This window comes from Arvicola amphibius, chromosome 15 (genome assembly GCF_903992535.2).
Source record: "Arvicola amphibius chromosome 15, mArvAmp1.2, whole genome shotgun sequence".
In the NCBI taxonomy this organism is placed as follows: Eukaryota; Metazoa; Chordata; class Mammalia; order Rodentia; family Cricetidae; genus Arvicola; species Arvicola amphibius.
Genome location: NC_052061.1, coordinates 24550493 through 24564079, shown reverse-complemented (window position 1 = coordinate 24564079; position 13587 = coordinate 24550493). Strand labels below are relative to the sequence as shown.

Sequence of the window (13587 nt, the reverse complement as noted above, 5' to 3'; positions counted from 1 at the left end):
CTCAGGAGATCCTTTCTATTTCCCTTTCCCAGGGGCATGCATCTCTTAGGATTCTCCTTGTTACCTTGTTGACAAATGATTCTATCCTGCCCAGTCCCACAGCCATTCAGTTCCAAAGAGCACACAGAGGCTTATATTAATTAGAAACTGTTTGGCCTATTAGCTCATGCTTATTATTAGCTAGCCCTTACATATTATATTAACCCTTAATTCTTATCTATGTTTAGCCACATGGCTTGGTACCTTTTCTCAATAAGGTATTCTCATCTTGCTTCTTCTGCATCTTAGCTGATAAGTCACTCTGCCTTTCCTCTTCCCATAATTCTCTTAGTCTAGAAGCTCCACCTATACTTCCTGCCAAGCTACAGGGCAGTCTGTGTTTTATGAAACTAATATGAGTGATAAATCTTTATAGTCTACATAACATAATCCCACAGCATTCCCCCTTTTTTCTTTAAAAAAAAGTTCTGCATTTGATCTCATTTGTTTAGCTTTAGTACATATGTTTAAGGTACAAGGAAGGTAAGGGCTCCATAGCTCAGGGGTTAGAGCACTGGTCTTGTAAACCAGGGGTCGTGAGTTCAAATCTCGCTGGGGCCTTTCTCTCTTGCTGGAGAGGTTGTGGGGTAAGGGGTACACTCATCCATTGCTGGTGGGAATGCAAACTTGTGCAACCACTTTGGAAAGCAGTGTGGCGGTTTCTCAGGAAATTCGGGATCAACCTACCCCAGGACCCAGCAATTCCACTATTGGGAATCTACCCAAGAGATGCCCAATCATACAACAAAAGCATATGCTCATCTATGTTCATAGCAGCATTATTTGTAATAGCCAGATCCTGGAAACAACCTAGATGCCCTTCAGTGGAAGAATGGATGAAGAAACTGTGGAATATATACATGCTAGAATACTACTCAGCGGTAAAAAACAATGACATCTTGAATTTTGCAGGCAAATGGATGGAAATAGAAAACACTATTCTGAGTGAGGTAACCCAGACCCAAAATGATGAATATGGGATGTACTCACTCATAATCGGTTTCTAGCCATAATTAAAGGACATCGAGCCTATAAATTTGGGATCCTTGAGAAGATAATAAGAAGGTGAACTCCCAAAAAAAGATATAGTAATCCTCCTGGATATTGGAAGTAGACACGATCGCCAGGCAAAATTGGGAACTTGAGGGTTGGGCAAGACTGGGCCAAGGGAAGATGGGGAGAGAAAAGTGTGAAGGGGAGAATGGGCGGAGCTCGGAGGAATGGGGTGCTTGGGATATAGGAAGGGGGGATATGGGAGCAGGGAAGCATATATCTTAATTTAAGGATCTACCTGAGGGTTGTCAAGAGACTTGACCCTAGAGGGGTTCCCAGGTTTCCAGGGAGACGCCCCCAGTTAGTTCCTTGGGCAGCTGAGGAGAGGGAGCCTGAAAAGGCCAGTTCCTATAGCCATACTGATGAATTTCTTGCATATCACCATAGAACCTCCACCTGACGATAGATGAAGAAAATGACAGAGCCCCACATTGGAGCACTGGACTGAGCTCCCAAGGTCCTGATGAGGAGCAGAAGGAGAGAGAACATGAGAAAGAAAGTCAGGACCGTGAGGGAACCTCCAGCTGGCGACAGATGGGGAAGATGACTGAGCCCCACTTTGGAGCACTGGACTGAGCTCCCAAGGTCCTGATGAGGAGCAGAAGGAGCGAGAACATGAGGGAGAAAGTCAGGAACGAGAGGGGTGCGTTCACTCATGGAGACGGTGGGACAGAACTAATGGGAGATCACCAACTCCAGTTGGAATGGGACTGATGGATCATGCGACCAAACCCGTCTCTCTGAATGTGGCCAACAGCGGGGGCTGACTGAGAAGCAAAGGACAATGGCTCTGGGCTCTGATTCCTCTGCATGGACGGGCTCTGTGGGAGCCTTCTCAGCTTGGTTGATCACCTTCCTGGACCTGGGGGGAGTTGGGAGGACCTTGGTCTTAGCATAGAGTGGGGAACCCTGATGGCTCCTTGGCCTTGAGAGGGAGAGAGGGGAGGTATGGGTGGAGGGGAGGGGAGGGAAGGGGGAGAAGGAGGGGAAGGAAGGGGGAGGAGGAGGGGAGGGAGGGGGGAGGAGGAGGGAAGGAGATGGAAATTTTTAAATATAAAAAAAAATAAACCATGAGGAAAAAAAAAAGTACAAGGAGCAGTCTATAGGTGTGGGTGGCCTCCAGATGGTGAGAAGTCATATCAGACCATTCACAAGGAAGTTCAATTTTTATCATTAGTGTGATCCTTTATCTGGAGCTTTGTAGAGAATGAGAGTTTGAAAGCTCTTCCAAAACTTTCTGGAATTAAAAGGGAAGAGTCTTTTTTTTTTGGTCTGGCAGAATAGAAAGTCTCAATTATGAAGAGATGGGTTTATAAAAGTTCAGTCCTATACACTCTATGCATCAGCCTTGACCCTCAGTCATGGTGACAGCTGATGGTCCTCCAAACATGTGTCATCTAAAATGTTTCTGGAAGAATATGTAGGGTGATTTGCTTAGCCCTAGATTCACTCTGTACCCAATAATTTGTTCCTGTGGCTTCTACTGACTCATGTATATAGTGAGGAAACTCCCAAATTAGTTTTCCTATGTGCCTTTTATGGGTTGAGAGAGGGCCCTGACTTTGTGGAAAAGTGTCTTGATACAGTGTAACCTAGTAGACCAGATCTCTAGGGCAAGGCTACAAGGCCTATATATTGCAAAAGTTGCCAGGATAGAACTCAGTTATCTTGAAGTACTGTGACATATTGTTTTTCTCTTGTATCTGTAAAGATTTGTCACTCTTGTTGGTTTAATAAAATGCTCATTGGCCCGAAGCCAGGCAGGAAGTATAGGCAGGATAAACAGACTAGGAGAATCCTGGGAAGAGGAAAAGCTCTGTTTGCAGTCACCACCCAGATGCAGAAAGAAGCAAGATGAGAATGCTGAACTGAGTAAGGTACCAAGCCACATGGCTAAGCATATATAAGAATTATAGGTTAATTTAAGCTATAAGAGCTAGCTAGGAATATGTGTGAGCTCTTGGCCAAACAATGTTGTAATTAATATAGTTTTTGTGTGATGATTTGGGTCTAGGTGACCAAGAAATGAAAGTGCAATCTATCTACAATTTGATGTTCTCTCTATATGTCTTTATATGTATCCTCTATTTCTCTCTATATACCTTTCTCTGTCTCTCTATCAGTCGTGTCAGCGCTGGATCAGCGCTAGCCGCCAGCAGGGCGGCGCGAGGGCGCGAGCAGCGCGGTGGGAGCGCGGGCGCGAGCAGCGCGGGGGGAGCGCGGGAGGATCGCCGGGCGCAGCGGGCGCGAGCAGCGCGGGGGCCAGGAGACCGAGTAGCGCGCGAGGAGCGCGGGCGCGGGCAGCGCGAGCCGCCCAGCAGGGAGGCGCGAGGCGAGCAGCGAGTGCGCGAGCAGCGCTGCAGGGCGCGAGCAGGCGCGATGAGCCGGAGGAGCGCGCGAGCAAGCGCGCGAGGAGGGCGGGCGCGAGTGAGCGAGAGACGCCAGCATGCTGTGCGCGAGGCGAGCATCTCTTTCTCTATCTTCTCTTTCTCTATCATCTCTTCCACTATCATCTCTCTGTCATCTCTTTCTCTATCACCTCTCTTTATCACTTCTCTATCATCTCTTTCTCTATGATCTTTATCACATATTTCTCTACCATTTTTATTATTTCTCTTGATCTCATCATGGTAGGCAGAGGAAAAAGCCCTAATAAAAAAGTATATCTTGTTATTGTTTTTATCTAACACAGCCATCCATCAGAACTATATTGCTACTTTTGACAAAATTTCAAAATGATTTTTCTCAGCAGGTCGGGGGTGAGGGAGTGAGGAATGCTTGGTTCAAATCTTACCAGTATCTTACCAGTATTGGTTTTAAAGGCATGAAAGGAAGATAGTGAGAAATTGAGGCGTGGCACTGCATGTTAGAGATGGAGAGTCTGGGAGAGGTGATTGGTGAAAGTACAGCCCAGTTGCATCAAGGAACCCCTGACCTTTTGGAGATGCCAGGACCATGGATGTCCACCAGGAAGCAACAGCCATGGAATGGGAACCAATCTGAGCCCAGAAGACAAGTTGTATATGCTACAGGAGGCAGAGCTGGAAAAATGACTTAAGCCCCTTTGAGGAGCCCAGAAGATCATGAGTGAATCCCAGATAACTGCACATTGAATTATTTATGCTTTTTGGGTTTTCTTTTCCTTTTTTCAGATTGTGACTCTTCCCTGGTTTTACCTTCTTAAAGTAAAAAAGTATTTAATGTTTTTGATTTTACATTTGGTTGAGAGACTTTGAATTTTAAAAGACTGTGGAACTTTTAGAATTTGGAATGTTTGTATTATAATGTTGATATAATGTGTGATCTTGGGGGAAAACAAAAAAGGAAAGATTACGGTTTAAATGTTGACAAGGGGTCAATTGTGCTGACTAGTTTCCTGTAAACCTGACATAAGCTAGAGTTATCTCAAAGGAGGGAGCCTCAATTGAGAAACATAAAATCTGGCTGTAGGGCATTTTCTTAATTAGTGATTAATGAGCCCATTGTGGATTGGACCATTTCTGGGCTTGTGGTCCTGAATTCTATGTGAAAGCAGACTGAGCAAGCCATAAGGTACAAACCAGTAAGCATTCCTCCTCCATGGCCTCTGCATCAGCTCCTGCCTCTAGGTTTCTGCCCTATGAGTTCCTGTCTTGATTTATATATTGAACAGTGATGTGTTAAATGTAAGCAAAATAAGCCCTCCTTTCCCCAACTTGCTTTGGTTATAGTGTTTTATTACAGAATAATAACTCTGATTAGGATACCACTCATTGTCTTTCTTTTCTCCAATTAATTAATCTTCCTCTCATTTCTTATCAGTACTTACTTTAATAGGTAACCAACAAAACAGACAAGATCTATACTATTAGCTTTTTTTTAACTCTGCTCATAGAAACCTAGTGTGGTCCAAAAAACTGAATTCCCTTATATATGTGATGGCTCTCTGTTGCCAAAATACCTCTAGTTTAGATTCTCATCCTCTGGGGAAGTCTATCCTATGCTTCTACCACTACTTTGTTATTAATAGTCCCCAGCAGGGTGACAGTGGCAGATGCTGTTAATTCCAACACTCAAGAGGCAGAGGCAGGTGGATTTCTGAATTTGAGGCCAGCTTGTTCTACAGAGCTAGTCCCAGGACAGCCAGGGCTATACAGAGAAACCCTCTCTCAAAAAACAAGCAAGCAAGCAAACTAAATTTCTCCATCTGGGCTAGCTGTTATAATTTAATTTTTTATATTACTGTTATTTTTATAATGTGTGTGTATGTATGCATGTGCACATGCATGAAGCATGCATATATGCTTCAGCACATTTGTGGAGGTCAGAGGACAGCATTGTGGAACCTGTTCTCTGTTTCCGTTTTTATATGGGCTTAGGGAAGTCATTTTCAACCCATGGGTCTCAAACCTTTTGGAGGCTAATGACCCTTTTACAGGGGTCACCTAAGACCATCTGAAAACATATATATTTTCATTATGATACATGACAGTATTGAAATTACAGTTATAAAGTAGCAACAAAAATATTTTATAGTTGGACTCACCATACTATGAGGAACCGTATTAAAGGGTTGCAGCATTAGGAAGGTCGAGACCATGGGTTTTGGGGATCAAACTCAGGTTACCAGACTTGCAGGAGCAAGAGCTTTTCCCTGCTGGGCCACTCGAGTCACCGTTACTTTAATAGTTGGCATGACCCAGAAGCCCAGCCTAGCTCATAAACTCTGCAGCTTAACAGCTATTTTGATTTCGGGTCACATTTGTGTCTCGCCTTGTTCTGTGACTTTTGGCTTAAATCCTCATTTACTGTAACCCTCTTTCTTACAGTGCGTTGGCTTTGTTATTTCTGGTTGACCTTTCCTGCCTGGAAACGGGAAGAAATTCCAGAGACCTTTTGTCACATCCTTTCTGGAGTCTCAACAGGAGAATACTAGGGTCCCTTCAGCAAAGAAGTGTCCTCAGATGGCCTCCTCGCCTACTAGACACTAGCCGTCTCTAGAGATTCCAGAGTCCAGAAATATCCTGACCCTGGTGTTTTTGTCCTAGGATTCCTTTATCTGGAAGTTCCTGCTTTGGTTGCTGCCACCTCCTGGTCAAAGGTGGTAGTTGCACTGGAAAACGTGTTGAGGCTTCAGGTTTTTTTTCTTTGTTTTGTCTGATCTATTTATGTCTTTATATCTTTAATAATTTGCTCTAACTGGCTTTTGAACTCGTAGTCAACGCCTGTTTGACCACCTCAGCTCACCTCAAACTCCTGTGTGAGATTATAGCCAAGTAATGTGTAGGGCCCGTGACCACAGTGTCTATATGCATTGTATTGAAGGGATGTTTAAATTTATGGAGGGAAAAACAAAACAAATCTCAGCAAACTATGGTTCCTATCCAGTCAGGAATTTATCTTTATCCAGTATTTTTCCTCCTAAACTCGTTCTTCTCAGTCACATTCGGTAGTACTTACCTGCATTTCCCACTTCCTGTCTGTTTCTGGTGGGCTCCCACTCCGACTTCAGAAACATTGCTGAGCTCACAAATGACACTGGGGAGCATTTTCTGAATTCTGGCCTTTTAAATGTTACATCATCTCATTTTGTGGACCTTTCCTCCTAGCCTTATATTCCTTTGTAGGAAATATAATGGCAATAATGATCAACAAAATTATCAATGGAAACAATTGTAAATTATGGCATATAGTAATAAAATATTACTATCATTTTCATTCTTGCTGTTGGAATTTGCTAGTTATCTTTTAATTTAAAGGTCAATTTCCCCCATCTTTTAATAAATTTTTTAATTTATTTTCTCTCATACAATACATCCTGACCTTAGCTTCCCATCCCTCCACTCCTCCCAGTTCATTCCCCACCTCTCTCTGTCCCCCAGACCCATTCTCTTCCCTTCTCCCCCTAGGGAAGAGCAGGTCTTCCATCTTTTTAATTCTCTTTGTTGTCTACCATAGGAATTTTCCAGTTAATTTAGTTTGAAAAATTCTGAGTCATTTTTGCTTCCTTTCTCTTTCTCCTTGTGAGTAGTCAGCTAACAAATACTTTCTGTCTTCCCATGGAGTGTCTTCTTCCCCCTTGTCACCCCTCCAATCTTCATTACTGCTTGCCTGTTCTGGGGGCTTCTAGTTTTCTTCTTCCTTCTGCAGAGGAAACTCTGAAGCAATTTAGGTACTGTTAACCTAACACACAGATTCACACAGATTCAATGTCCTGTTTTGGTCTCCACAGCACAGGCATACATGGGCGCACAGATATATGTGTGGGCAAAACATCCACATACATTAAAAGAATCTAATTTGGTCAGGATTTACGATTTTTATTTTTATCAAATATTGGTCACTCAGTGAGGCAGGTATCTAAGAACTTTCCTCTGAGATATGCATCACAATTCACTTTAAATTAAAGTGTATATGGTTAGGGGGTCTGGAAGAATGCATTGAAAATGCCATTTATAGTTAGTTATCTGAAATGAATTTTTGCTCATGTCAAGTAGACTGACTAGATGGAAGTCTTCACTGGGTGTGCTTGTCTGATGGTGGGTTCACATGCTGTGAGAGGGAAGGTGGCGGTAGGACCTCACAGGCAGGGCAGTGGGTTGCTGGGATCCCCCTTTTGCTTTCAGTGAGATGTTTTGTGTCTGACAAATGGTTTTAATTACATAATCCCCAAACTAGCTAAAGACAATAATTAAAGCCCAAGTAACCAACCTTGGATGAGGAAACTAATACTTCTAGTTCTGTCTTCGTTGGCTACAATGTAAGTAAAAGCTAAGATTATCTAGTCAGTTCCTACAGGCAGTCTATTGCTTACACTAAAAGCGACCACCAAATGGAGTGGGGACATGGCTCCAGGGTTAAGGGATGCTGTGCATGGGTGAAGATGTAAGTTCAGTTTTCAGAATCTATTAAATAGCTGGGAATGGCCATGTACAGTCTTTACCCTATGGATTTGGCAGGAACAGATGAAAGAGGATCCCTGGGGCTTGATGGATGTCACCTTAGTTTCAGTGAGAGATTCTGTTTCATTGGAACAAGACAGAAAATGATAGAGTAGGACCTGATATCTTCTGCCTTTTTGTGTATGTGCATCTCATTTATGTTCACATATGTGTCTGCCCCCCCACATACATATATACATACATACACACATACATACATACAATGACTATCTAGTACAGTTAAAAACACAGCCTACCCATTTTGGGGAGGTATCTTTGGGTCTTTCATAGATTCACAACATTAAATCATCAAATAGAAAATGATTTTAAAGTAAAATGTTTTTTAGGAGCTTTTTTTTTTCTTGTGAAGTTAAGGAAATAGTTTTAGAAGATTGTTGTATTACAGTTCTTTAAGTGTCATAAATCACATTCCACTAGCCAACTCAAATACTTTTATGCACTCCAAATCACTTATTTCTCTACTCGTTTCTATTTGAAAAGTTTATTTCAGGAAGAAAAGATCATTCTGCAAAGTAAGTAAGTCTATTGTACCGATAATAAGCAAGTGATTTTGGAAGGTTAATGCTTCAGAGTTCAAATTTCATGTGTTACAAATGACTCAATATTCACAGACCTCTAACTCATAGAGATTCTCCTGCCTCTACCCCTTGGATGCTGGGATTAAAGGTTTGTGCCACTACACCCCACATAGAGAGTGCACATGCTAATACCCCTTTCTCTAGGTCTCGAGGGAGACCACAATAAAATAATATACTTATAAATAAGGGTTGTCTCCTTTATATCTACTCAAAGTTTCTATTTTTAAATTTGCTTCACAGATACTCTCTTTCCAGGTGTTTCTACAGTCATAAGTTGACACTTAAAGTCAACCATGATACTTTGTAATTAAAGAACAACAACAGTGGAGTAAGTCCACTAGATGCTTTCATTTCTTTAATGAAAAGTTATAGGCAGTCTTTTCTTTCTCATCACTAGTTCCTAAATAATCAACATGGAGACTCAATATTAATTTTAAATGCTCAGCCAATAGTTCAGGTTTATTACTGACTAGCTCTTACAACTTAAATTAACACATTTATATTAATCTACATTCTGCCACATGGCATTACCTCTCTTTCATCTTGCACCTGTTTCTTCTATGTGTCTCGTTGGTGACTCCTCTAACTCTGCCCTTGTTCTTGCCAGTGTCCTTAGTCTGGTTTTCCTGCCTAATCTAATCCTGTCCAGCTATTGGCAAGTCAGCTTCTTTATTAAATCCACCACAGCACAATTTTCACAGTGTACAGAAGGATTATTTCACAGCATTTCCCCTTTTTGTCTAAATAAAAAGGAAGGTTTTAACTTTAATATAGCAAAATTATATACAAAAAACCAGTTATCAAGTAAGAATTACAGTTGCAATATCCAGTCTACTTGTATTTGATAAAATCAGAGAAAATAGTCTATTATCTCTCTTATCTTTATGAGTCTAAAGTTTCATATCTAAGTTACCTTTTTATCATAACTAAGAAAACTTTTAAGTCTAATCATTTAGTCTTTAACTCCATCAAAGACCCCAGAAGGGTGAAATGTTACTTAATTGATGTGGGAATCCCCTCTGTGTGCGTTATTACCATTAATGAGAAAAGAAACTGCCTTGGCCTTTTGATAAGGCAGAACTTAGGTAGGTGAGGAAGACGGAACTGGGAGGAAGAAGGCAGATTCAGAGGGATTGCCATGGATCCACAGCTGGAGATAGACATGCTGAAACGTTGCTGGTAGGTCATGACCTTGAAGTGATACACAGATTAATTGAGATGGGTTAAATTAAGATGTAAGAGCTAGCCAATAAGAAGCTAGAGCTAATGGGCCAAGCAGTGATTTAATTAATATAATTTCTGTGTGGTTTTTTCAGTTCTGCATGGCCAGAATGAATAAGCAGCTCCTTCTTAAAACAAATTGATGCCTATGTGGCCAACTAAATCCACATACGACATGAGAGGGCTTGAAAAGGAATTCTATTTGGTGTTCTATAAGCTTCTTGTACCTTCATAGGAATATCATTCTTTAGGTTGGGAAAGTTTTCCTCTATATATTTGTTGAATATATTTTCTGGGCCTTTGAGCTGGAGTTCTTCTCCTTCTTCTACCCCTATTATTCTTAGGTTTGGTCTTTTCATGGTGTCTCAGTTTTCCTGGATGTTTTGTGTTAAGAATTTGTTGGATTTAATGTTTTCTTTGATCAGTGAGTATGTTTCCTCTATAGTATCTTCAGCACCTGAGATTCTTTCTTCTATCTCTTGCATTCTGTTGGTAAGGCTTGCCTCTGTAGTTCCTGTTCATTTACCCAGATTTTCTATATCCATCCTTCCCTTGGTTTGTGTCTCTCAGCTTTGCTTCTAAACTAATTGGTATTCTTGTCATCAAAGCTGCAATGCTTGCTATAAAAATGGTGTTTAGCTTGTTTGGCTTCATAGATTCAGCTTAACAACAAAACTTTTCATTGAGGTTTCTTAATTCCTGCTGCAATTCCTTAGGCAAAGCCATACTGTAAAACTTCTCACTATATTTCTTTTTTAAACATTCCTTTCTACATGATCCATTGTCATGGATAGTTTTTTTTAATGAAAATAATATGTAGCAGTAGATTTAATAATGCAAAAGATGGTACATGGTATATTTCAGTCAACACAGCTCATTAAAGTTTCCTTGACTTACCATTATTTTTTTTAACATACCTTTTACTATCACAAGGGGCAGTACTTACATCAACCACAACTAAATATAAAAAATCCATCAGCATCCAGATTAAGTTCCCATGGTACAGATATTTATTTTTGCACTACTTGATAATTTTACAGTACATGATTTTGTATTTATCCAGTAATTATAGTTCATTGAGCATTATTTTACCTCCAGTGCTGATGCTTTCAACAAAGTAGCTGCTTTTTTACAAGTGTGACTGGTCTACATAAGCACATTATGGTGCCAGCCCTGTCACATGCACAAGTATTTGTTGTGGCTAGATGTGGTGGGTTTGACATGTTGAAACCCCAAAATATTCATACATGGGCATATATGAATGTGAGTGGACCTGTCTGAAGACAGTTAGAGGAGTGAAATCTCAGTTCCTAAGATCAATGGAAATATATATTTTCCCATGCTCCTAGGCAATCCCTGGGGGGCTGTGACTCAGAGGGTGAGAACTCCTGGTAGTATTGATTTATAGACACCTCTTTTGTCAACATCAGAATGTCTTATAGTATTCTTTGTTAGTGTGATTTCAATTTGCTCACATTTGCCTTCACCAAAAGACTGAGAAAATGGTCAGAGGTTGTAGCTAATATTGAACATATAGAAAACTTTGGGTCAAAATGAACAGAAACATAAGGGAACTAACAAATGTTATGACTCAAGTGGACTTAACAGACATGTATAAGTATTTCATCCAAACATAAAAGAATATACCTTCTTCTCAGCACCTCATGGAACCTACTTAAAAACTGGCTATATACTCAGTAACAAAATAAACCTCAACAGATGCAATAAATTGGAATAACCCCATGTTATCTTATCAGACCACCATGGTTTAAAAGTAGAACTCAACAACACTAGTTCCAGAAAGCCACAAACACAGGGAAATTAAACAGTGCTCACCCGTATCATCAATGGGTCAAGGAAGAAATAAAGGAAGAAATTAAGGACTTCCTAAAATTGAATGACAATGACCACAAAACAAACCCAAATTTATGGGACGCAATGAAAGCAGTGTTAAGAGGAAAGTTCATAGCACTAAATGCCTACATGAAGAAGCTGAAAAAAAAATCCCACACTAGTGAATTAAAAGAACATTTGAAAACTTTAGAACTAAAAGAAGCAAACTCATCCAAGAGAACTAAATGGGAGGAAATAATCAAATTGAGAGCTGAAATTAACAAATAGAAATAAAGAAAACAATACAAAGAATCAATTAGACAAAGAATTAGTTCTTTGAGAAAATCAACAAAATAGACAAACCTTTATCCAAACTAACCAAAAGGGAGAGAGAATATCCAAATTAACAAAATCAGAAATGAAAACAGGGATGTAACAACAGATACAGAGGAAAATCATATAATAATCAGGTCATATTTCAAAAATATGTACTCTACAAAATTGGAAAATTTAAAGGAAATGGGCAACTTTATGGATAAATATCACTTACCAAAATTAAATCAAGACCAGAGAAGCAAGTTAAACAGACCTATAACTGCTGAAGAAATAGAAACAGTCATCAAAAGTCTCCCAACCAAAAAAGGCCCAGGAACAGATGGTTTCAGCTCAGAATTCAACAAGATTTTTAAAGAAGTAATATTAATACTCCTCAAACTGTTCCACACAATAGAAACAGAAGGAATATTGCCAAACTCTTTTTATGAGGCTACAATTACCTTGATAACCAAACTTCAGAAAGATATTACTAAGAAAGAGAATTACAGACCAATCTCACTCATGAACATTAATGCAAAAATATGAAATAAAATACTGGCTAATTGAATTCAAGAATACATCAGAACCATTATCCACCATGTTCAAGTTGGCTTCATTCCAGAGATGAAGGGATGGTTCAACATATGAAAATCTGTCAATGTAATCCACCATATAAACAAACTGAAAGATAAAAACCACATGATTATCTCATTAGATGCTGAAAAAGCTTTCAACAAAATATAACATTTCTTCATGATAAAGGTCTTGTTGAAAGCAAGTATATAAGGAGCATACCTTAACATAATAAAGACAATAGACAGCAAGCCAACAGACAACATCAAACTAAATGGAAAGAAACTCACAGTGATTCCACTGAAATCAGGAACAAGACAAGGTTGTTCACTCTATATCTATTCAATATAGCTCTTGAGGTCCTAGCTAGAGCAGTAAGACAACAATAGGAGATCAAGGGAATATAAATTAGAAAAGAAGTCAAACTCTCACTATTTGCTGATGATACGATAGTTTACATAAGTGACCCCTAAAATTCTACCAAGAAACTTCTACAACTCATAAATAATTTCTGTAATGTAACAAGCTACAAGATTAACTCAAAAAAAAATCAGTAGTCCTCCTGTACTCAGAGGATAAATGGGCTGAGAAAGAAATCAGAGAAACATTACCCTTAATAATAAGTACAAATAACATAAAATATCTCTGAGAAACTCTAACCAAAACAAGTGAAAGACTTGTATGACAAGAACTTTAAATGTCTAAAAAAAGAAACTGAAGAAGACACCAGAAACTGGAATAATCTCCCATGTTCATGGGTAGATAGAATTAACATAGTAAAAATGGCAAACTTACCAAAAGCAATCTACAGATTCAATGCAAGTCCCATCAAAATCCCAGCAAAATTTTCAGAGACTTCAAAAGAACACTACTCAACTTCATATGGAAAAGCAAAAAAACCCAGGATAGCCAAAACAATCCTGTACAATAAAAGAATTTCTGGAGGTATTACAATCCCTGACTTCAAACTACTACAGAGTCACAGTACTGAAAACAGTCTGGTATTGGCATAAAAACAGACAGGAGGGAGCCCC

The 13587-nt window shown here is 39.7% G+C and overlaps 1 non-coding gene across 1 annotated transcript; it reads left to right on the top strand.

The window, feature by feature from the left end:
• Positions 1–527: 527 nt before the first annotated feature.
• Positions 528–600, top strand: Trnat-ugu. Its single transcript has one exon. It is a non-coding gene; the product is annotated as a tRNA-Thr (tRNA).
• Positions 601–13587: the final 12987 nt, after the last annotated feature.